A 9,463-nucleotide genomic window follows, 5' to 3' on the forward strand; every position below is an offset into this window, starting at 1 on the left:
AGCTCCTCCGAAATGTCTGCCAGGCCCCAAACTGTGGACCAGTCACTTGGGTCAAAAAGGGGTAACGAGCAACTGGGGGTTTCACTGCCTGACATGAGGATCTGATGGGGCAGCCTGGTAGGAGGCTGAGACTCACAACTGCTGATTCCTACTGCCTGTTCCCTACCTGGCCTTCAGGCTCCTTAAGACCCATGTCTCTCTGGTGCTTGTGTAACCCACTGGGGTGTGTGTGGAGCTGGTACAGTTACAAAGGGTTGACTATTTAGCATAAGCTGGGGCAGCCTGTGCTTTTAGCTCTAGGGGTCCCTGGTTCAGTGCTGGGTGCGCTAGCCAAGAGAGCAGTCGTCACCCCTGTTCTTAGCCTGGTGGCTCCTGTTTCTGTTTCCCTGCACAGTCTCCCCAGCTCTCGGGGACTCCTGGCTGTCTGTACAGGGGATGGGCTAACCAGAGATCTCCTGTCTCCAAGGCTCTCAGGCCCCTTGTCCAGCCTGGCTGCAGGAGGATATCTGGGGACAGAGAGGGGGCCTGAGAGAGTGTGGGGGGGCAGCCACCTGGGAGCAGAATTGGAAATCCTGCGGTATTGAGAAGCGAGAGCTTCCAGGGATGTTGCTGCTTACAGGGGCTGCCCTACAGCTGGATACAACATTGCAGCTATTTAATGCAGTGCACTGGACAATTCATACATTCTTGCAGCTGGATGGTGTGAGATGAAATTATTTTCCTTAAGGGCAAGGCTGTCACTGCTCCTTGTTTTGCTGGAGAACGCATGGCTGGAGATCTATAGCCATCAGTCACACGCCTTCATTCTGCTGCTGTTTCTTGTGGCTGGGCACTGCAGCCAGGACTCTATTGTGGCAGAGTGGATCTGAGATCAGAATCAATACGGAATCTGGGGAGTGGCCTTCTGGAACCAGAACAGGAGCTGCAGCTGTGATGGGAAAGGTCTGCAGGGCAGAGATGCTGCTGGGGAAGCGGCTGTTTAATCCATGAGCAACTGGATACAATATTGTTACAGATCCTGACTCCTATTGTGATGAGATACATTGTTACTCTTGTGTAAGGCAAACTCGTTACATGGTTGTAAACTTGCTTCTAACCAGCCTTGCAGTTTCATGGCCTCCAGATGCTGTCAGTTCTCGTGGATGGGCTCAGGTAGAGGATCTCACTGATGCTGAGGTTTGTACTGGTGAACGGATTGCCTGGGAATTGCAGGCATTAGTCAGACACAGGTGACATGCAGTTATTTTTGGCCAATAGAAGTGGTCTCCAGGAGCTGTGATGGGGAGGCTGGAGAGATGGATCCCTCTGCCCATGTCACTTGCAGCTGACTATGCCCATGAGAATCCCCAGACTCTTCTCCAGTAACAATGCCCAGAGGCGACTGTTCTTTCTAATTTCCCTGGGGGTGCTTGACCCCTGCTCTGCCCCCACTCCACCCCTTCCCCACCTCTTCCCGCCCCACTGAAATGCAGAAAACCTCTGCCTGGCAGCCCCTAACTCTGCAGACACCTGAACTTACTCAACACCAACATTTCTATGATAAAATTTCCAGAGTTCCTAAATTTCTCTGTTCCTGAGTTTGAGTGCTGCTGCCTCACGCTAAGCGTCCACACACCTGCCTCATGTGTAAATCCCAGAAGGAGCCTCAAACCAGAAGGCAGACAGGGGAAAGCCTATCCTGTAGGAATGCGCTGAGCACCCCTTCTGGATGGAGTCCCTGACAATATCCGGGGTAGGTGCTGGGAGAGGCTCCTTTATGACTGTGAGCTCAGGAGTTAGGGCACTCACCTGGCACATGGGAGACTCAGATTCTGCTCCCTGCTCTGCCTGATGGGGAGGAAGGGTTTGAAGAGCGGTCTCCACTGCTCAGGTGACTGCCCTAACCGCAGGGGTCTGGGATATTCTGACGTGAGGATCCCGCAATCTCTTCTGATCACGCTGCTCCACTCTGGCTAAAGAATTAAACAGTCCCTGGGTCAGAGCGAGAGGGTGACAACCAGTGGTGAGCTGGAGCCAGTTCGCACCAGTTTCCAAGAATCGGTTGCTAAAATTAGATGCGGGTGGAGAACCGGCTGTTAAAGGGCCGGGTGGCTGGGCAAACTACTCTGGTCCATGGGCCACATCCAGCCCATGGGACCATCCTGTCCCCCACCTGAGCTCCCAGCTGAGCTGGGACCTTCCCTGGCCCTTCCCCCCTCCTCCACCAGAGCTGCAGCGTGCAGAGCTGCCGGCAGCTCAGCTCCCCAGACCTGCTGCTTTGAGCAGCTGCTTGCAAGGTAAGGGGGGGCTGCGAGCTCCAGGGCCACCCGAGGGGGCAAGTGGGGTAATTTGGCCCGGGCCCCACAGGGGCCCTCACGAGAATCTGAGACTCCCCCTAGCCACGCCTCTGCCTTCCCCCCTAGCCAACCCACCCTGTTCCCCATCCCCTGACCACCCCCCAGAATCTCTGCCCCATCCAACCCCCCCTCACTCCCCGTCCCCGGGACTCCCTGCCCCTTATCCAACCTCCCCCGGCCAGGATTCTTACCATGCTGCTTACCCTGCTCAGAGCCGCGTGGTAAGACTGGGGCAGGGCTGTGAGCTCCGGGCCAAGAGGCAGGAGCTCAGGCCTCACTGCAGCCAGCCAGGCTGCTGCAGCACTGTCCAGGGTTGCTCCTGGACACGGCGCACTGAGGCTCCGGGAGAGGGGAGAGGCAGGGGTAAGCGGTGTGGTAAGGGGCCAGGGCCAGTGAGGTTGGATAAGGGGCAGGGAGCCCTGGGCACAGGGGGGGTTGGATGGAGCAGAGGTTCCGTGGGGACGGTCAGGGGATGGGGAAGGGGAGGTTGGGTAGGTGGGAGTTCCAGGGTCTGTCAGGGTGGTGGTAGATGGGGTCGGGGCAGTCAAGGGACAGGGAGCAGGGCGAGTTGGGTAGGGGCTGGAGTCCGGGGGAGCAGGGCGAGTTGGGTAGGGGCTGAGGTCCAGGGGGTCAGTTAGGGTGAAGGGTCTTGGGAAGGAGCGATCAGGGGACAAGGAGCAGGGGGGTTGATGGGTTGCGGGTTCTGAGGGGGGCAGTCGGGGGCAGGACATGGGTGGGGGTTGGATGCGGGGGGATAGGCTGTTTTGGGAGGAGGGTGGGGCTTGTACTCACCAGGTGGTTCCCTACCGAGTCTTCAGTGGCACTTCGGCGGCAGGTCCTTCACTCACTCCAGCACTGAAGGACTCACCGCCGCTGTGCCGCCGAAGACCCCGTAGGGAACCGGTTCCTAAGATTTTGGCAGCTTATCACTGGTGACAATGACTCTGTAGCTGTGGGTCAGGGCACTGGTGGGTAGAAGATGCAGGAGCAGGACCCTGCTCCAATGACTATTTAATTATAGCCCCTTTCCTGTAACAGGGAGCATTTCATTGCAAACCAATGGTTTCAACCTTTGACCTTTCTTTGGGTTGTGACCTAGGCTAAGTCGAGAGATTCTCCTGTAGATCAGAGAGTCTCAAATTTTTGTACTGGTGACCCCTTTCACATAGCAAGCCTCTGTGTGCTCCCCCCTTTCCAGATGTTTCCCCTTTCTTGCTTCCCACCCGTGTCCCTTTACCCATTTCTCTCTGCTCCCCACCTCCTGGGGGCGCTACCTAGTGCCCACTCCCACACACACTCTAAGCAGCAGAGGAGGTTCCCCCTCGTCAGGTAGGAAGGGTGACCCAGTGGTTCAGACACAGGCCTGGGGCTCAGGTGTGCTGAATTTGGTTCTCTGCTCTGCCACTGACTCCCTGCTTAGCCTTGGGAAAGTCACTTCACCTCTGTGTGCCCTAGATCCCACCTGCCAAATGGGGCTAATACTGACCCTGCCTCTGAGGCTGAATCCCTTCATGGCTGTGTGGTGATGGGGGAAAAGAAGATACCAAAGTGAGTAGATTCGAGCTGAATTTCTCCACAGCCTGAGAGTGAGAGCCAGATCCACACAGGGGGCATGGGAGAGAGAAGGGCTCAGACCAGCTCTGCATGGGGGGGCAGGGCTTCAGCTTCTGCTGCTAGAGCATCTGGGGGTCCTGAACTGAGGGCTTCAGCTCCATGTCTTCTCCCAGAGTCTGAGGCGTCTTCCACCCATCCTGCATGGCTTCTGCCAGAGTCCATGACAGAGTTCCCTGTAATTTTTTGTGTCCCTGTGAGGAATGACTTTTATTATGTGCACCGATATCGAGGTGTGTGGCAGGGGTGGGGCCAAGCAGTTCAGGGTGCAGGAGGGGTTCAGGGCTGGGGCAGAGGGTTTGCGTGCAGGGCAGGTGAGGACTCTAGCTGAGCATGTGGGGTTAAGGGTGAGGCTGGTGAAGAAAGATTTGGGGTGCCAGCTGCCCTGGGGACTACCCCAAGCCCTCTCTCACTGAAGCAGCTCGAGGCCACTTGAGATACCTCTCCAAGGTCAAAGCTTCTCCAGCGGCCTGACTGGGGGCATCTATCCCCCCTCCAGGGCAGGTTTGCACTAGGCTTGGTGGGAACCAGGGAAGGGGCATAGCTTAGAGGGAACTTAGGTCTGGGGCTTCTGGTTTACTCCCACTCTGCACAACGCAGCTCCTGCCAAGCTCTGGAACTTCTCTCCCCCCTAATCTGCCACTGCACCCGTCCAGCATATGCGTGTAGGAGCCCTGCAGGTCATCCGGGTGATTTCAAACAGCCTGGGGCTCCCAGGCACCACTACCACCGCAGTGGTGGCAGCCAGGGTTCCCAGGCCCTTTGAAATCTCCTGGGCCCCTTGGAAATTGCCCCCTCTGCCCCCCCTCCTCAGTGGCCCCTGGTGAGTGAAAGCAGAATGTATTTTCTGCAGAGAAAAAGAAAAGTCTGGATGGCACATGAATTCTGCGCCTGTGCAGTGGCACAGAATTCCCTAAGGAGTATTTAATTGCTTGTATTGCACTCCCTTTTATGTAATCCCTGGTAGATGCCGTTTCACTCCTTTTCATTATCTATTTTATTACTCTTGTTGTTCTTAGTTCACCATCACTTTGGGTAAGACTGTGTAGAGGTATGTCATTGTGCTACCTGGTTCATAATTGACTTACTTTGCATATGTTCACTAAAGGCACTGGCCTGTTGTTGGTTTAGAGCCATTTAAATGGATGAATGTAGCAGCTGCCCTTTGCCCAGGTTAAAAAAGAGAAGACCCAAGGCCACTCTGGAATTTTTGTGTTTTGTGTGTGTGTGCACGCGTGTGTGCATGCACGCCCAGTCACAAGTTGACTGATAGAGTTTGGAGCAGTGAGCAAAGGAAGATTTCTGCATTTTTTTGGATGGATGGGATGGTTTGGTGCCTCCTTAGAAAATGGAAACAGAACTTCCTACATACTTTGTAAATAACTAGATTGTATGAAAGATACTGTGACGGTCCATGCCCCTAGGATCAGGGCAGCATGGCCTATCGGGCATAGTTTATGAAGCAGCAGGACAACATCACCTAAAGGCCAGAGTTTGCAGCACCCCCTTTGGTGCAGGGCCTAGTGGCCAGAGTCTATAAAGCAGCCCTTTGGCGCAGGTCAGCGTGACTTAGCAGCCAGAGTCTATAGCACTGCCCTTGGGTGCAGGACAGCATGGCCTAGCAGCCAGAGTCTACAAAGCAGTCCTTTGGCACAGGGCAGCTGGCCTAGTGGCCAGGGTCTATAGAGTTGGGGCACCCACTTTGGGGTGTGGCAACTTCAGTAGGGGGACCCAAGCCCACCCGACTCCACCAGGCCCTGACCCAGGGCCTTAACAATGGCATAGCAGCTTGCCATCAGCAGGGGGTTCCTACCAAAAGACGCTGAGTTTCCCCAGACAGGACAGACAGGGGATACCACTCCATCACCCTCCCTGGGTCACTTCCTACCAGAATCTGTGCTGGGGTTCCCCATGAGCTGTCAGATCCTCTGTGTTCAGCAGGATCAGTCATCTCCAGGGGCTCCTCCAGTCGCTGGGGAGCAGGCAGGTCATGGATGGCTTCAATTCCCAGTGCAGTTAGAGGCTGTGGCTGGCCCAAACAGGTCCTTCCCCTGCAGCCTCCAGCTTAGGATGAGCAGGGCCCCATCCCTTTATACTACTAGAGCACTTGGCGCATGCCCAGTCTCGCCAGGGAGGTGGGACTTCCGCTGTCCGGGCTAGTGCGGGGTAGGCAGACCCTGTCACAGATACCAGACTAATCAAATTCTACTCTCAACTGGAACAGTGTGCAGGGTCTTCAACATCAACCATCCACTCGGATCAACCTAGTAACACTCTCTTCAGGGCTGTCCTTAGCTATTCTATGGCCCTACGCAGCCCCCCTGCTGGGGATGGAGTGGGGCCCCAGGCCTCTGCGGGGGGTGGGAGAGGTGGGGCTGGTTTGTGGGACAGGGGGAAACCACCCCCCAGCACTCACCGGCGGCGCAACTAGGGCCAGGTCACTGCACGTCCCACCACCGGTGAGTGCAGGCCCAGCCCTGCTGCAGAGCTCAGGGGAGTGGGGGCAGAGCTGGGGCAGGAAGGGGCAGAAAGGGGGCAGAGCAGGTTGGAGGCCTTGGGGAAGGGGTAGGAAGAAGTGGGGCTGGGGCAGAGCAGGGGCGGGAGCTTTGGGGAAGAGGCAGAGCAGGGGCTGGAGCAGCACTCAGCTGTGCAGGGCACCAGGAAATCTTGTGCCTCAAATTTCCTGGTGCCCTACGCACATGGGTAGGGATGGCCCTGACTCTCTTGCATGAAATCTCTTTCAGAGGCAAATTTCTACTGTAATTTTGACTAAACAGAGATATACAGTAGTGATAACCCCAAGAAATCATATGGTACATCGTGCACCAAAGAACTGATTTAAAACCAAATATGTTTGGGGTTCTTTATATTTTCATTTTGGTGTCTGAGTCTTTAGGGATGCACTAGATTCATATTTTCACTTTTTTTCCGAAACCACAAGTTAAAATCATTTTTATTGGTATACTTAACGAAAACTGTGGTTCTCAAGCAATCGTTTGATCCCAGAAGCATGTGCTTTCAGAATAAAAAAACCAAATACTGCCATCTGTGTGGTAAAATTGCAATAGTTGGTAACACTGGTTATATGTATTTGTCTACCTAGACACATATTATGCTGGTATCAATGACAATTGCACTGAATACGGTTAAGGATGTGTTTACATTTTTTTTCTGGATACGGGCCTTAGTTTGCAAGCTGAAATTGCAACCATTGATTGACTGTTACTGCTCTGAAACGTTCCATATATCTAAAGTGGCCTTATGTTCCAATGACAATTAATACCATTTTGGACTTCCCATTTTATGTACTTTTCATAACTTTTAAATTAAAAGATAATAAACTTAATGTTTGTACCTCTACAGGGGAGGGATAGCTCAGTGTTTTGAGCATTGGCCTGCTAAACCCAGGGTTGTGAGTTCAATCCTTGAGGGGACCATTTGAGGATTTAGTTGGGGATTGGTCCTGCTTTGAGCAGAGGGTTGGGCTAGATGATCTCCTGAGGTCCCTTCCAACCCTGATAGTCTATAGTCTAACTAATTCTTCCATTCTGTGAACACTGAAGGGTAAGTTTTTTGGACGTAGCTGCCCTGGGAGATCTGTAAGGTGTTCGTTAGATGCTGCCAGGTTTATCAGCTGAGGACATCTTGATTCTTTGTACCTCACAGGTGCCAACCTTAGTTAAAGGCTTTTCTCTTTGGTAAATATTTTCATTTTGATACATTTCAGCACTGTCCTTCATTCTGACAAGTTTACCATGTTTCCCTTCCAAACGGGGGCATTGTTTGCTGTTGGCAGGTGCCCCTCCAGCTTGGTTCCCCAGCCCCCCAAATTTTCAAAGCCCCTCGCCAGGGGTTGTGTGAAAAACAGCCACCTGTCAGATTTAGCCATCAGGTTTAGCTAACAATGGTGGTTTCTAATACTTTCCATATCATGTCTTGCTTTCCTATCTGAATTAACTACCACATGTGTATCTCATGCAGAGGGCCCTGCCTGCCGCATCCCTCCTCACCCCCACGAGACATCCCCCACCTGCCACTTGCCACATCCTTGCTCACCACCCGCCACTGTGAGATGCCACCCACTGCTTGCCATGTGCCTCCTCACCTCCACCCCCTCCCCTGTGGAGATCCCCACCCACCACTCTCCACATCTCTCCTTTCCTCTACCCCCCCCAGAATCTCCCAACTGCCGCTCGCCGCATCCCTCCTCACCCCCCCTTGCCCTGGAGACTCCTCCCCTTCTCATCACATCCCTTCTCAACCCCTGCCCCTCACAGGGACAGAAGAGGAGAGGTCTGGTGAGTCGTGGTGGCTGAGCAGGGAGGGGGCACAGTGTGGGGCAGAGTGGGGGTGGAGCCTAGATAGTACAGGGGTGGGATGTGGGTGCAAGAGGTGGGACAGGGAACTAGCATCCCCCAGGGGAAGCTTCACCCACTGCCCATGTTACGGCTGTTTTAGTGCTTGAGGGGTTCGCACTTGATACCTGGTGAGTGAAATCAGAACACACAACCAGTGTGGGGTTTGTGCCCTGTTTTGTAAATGACCTGAGGTTGGTCCTCACATTCCTGAGCTGCCCCCAACAACCACAGCTGGGTTCCATTAAAGTGGAAGAAACAAGAATTGTTTGTAATGTTTTTATTTTACTGTAAGTAGGTGGAAAGCAGGAAGCTAAAAGGAGCTAAGAGAGAGTTTAATGGCCACAGCATATTGTAAGGAGACCCCCAGCTACTAGGAACTGTTTTTTAATGGCACTAAAATAGCACCAATGCCCAGGAATTAATATAGGGAATTGATGAGTTTCAGTCTCACTTTCAGTAACATGTAATAAATCTCCCCGTCCCACTTACGTTCCCTTTCCTTCCATACTGTCCTTTTCTACTCAGCATTTTTCTAGCCCTAACTTCCCACCCCTGTTTATTTTCCTGTGTCTCTCCCACTCTCCTCTCCTCCCTCTCACAGATCTCCCTCCCCCGCCCCGCAAGCTACTCTATTCTTTTCCTGATTTTATCCCTTCCCTTCCTGCTGAACCCCTGGCAGGGATATTTTCCCATCACTCTTTTTCATTTCGGTTTTTCACCATTTCTCCTGGACTCTCCTTTTATTTTTGTTTTAGTTTAATTCTCATTTTCTTCTTCTTTCTTCTAATTCCCTCTGGTTAAACCCGCCCTGTCCCTGCCTCCCCTAGTGCTGCCAATCTCTGGAGTTTTAAAAAAATCATGAGACTGACCTAAAATGATTTAAAAAAAAATTTATAATGGTTTTTGGTCTAGCTGCACCCCCGCCCACCCCGTTTGTGTGACAATTACAAATTTGCCAGCTCTCTGGGAAGGTGACTTGAGCCCCTGTGGCAGGAGCTCTGGATGGGAGACCCCAGTGAGATCTAATGACACAGATCTGTACAAACCGTTCCCTGCTGCTGCTTCTCCCCAACCCTCAAACCCTGATTGATTCATTCTGTGTCCCTGCCATTCCCACATCTGCCTGTGCCCAGCCCGACTCTTAGTTCTGCCCCCTGC

This window comes from Gopherus flavomarginatus, chromosome 12 (assembly GCF_025201925.1).
Source record: "Gopherus flavomarginatus isolate rGopFla2 chromosome 12, rGopFla2.mat.asm, whole genome shotgun sequence".
Classification (NCBI taxonomy): Eukaryota; Metazoa; Chordata; order Testudines; family Testudinidae; genus Gopherus; species Gopherus flavomarginatus.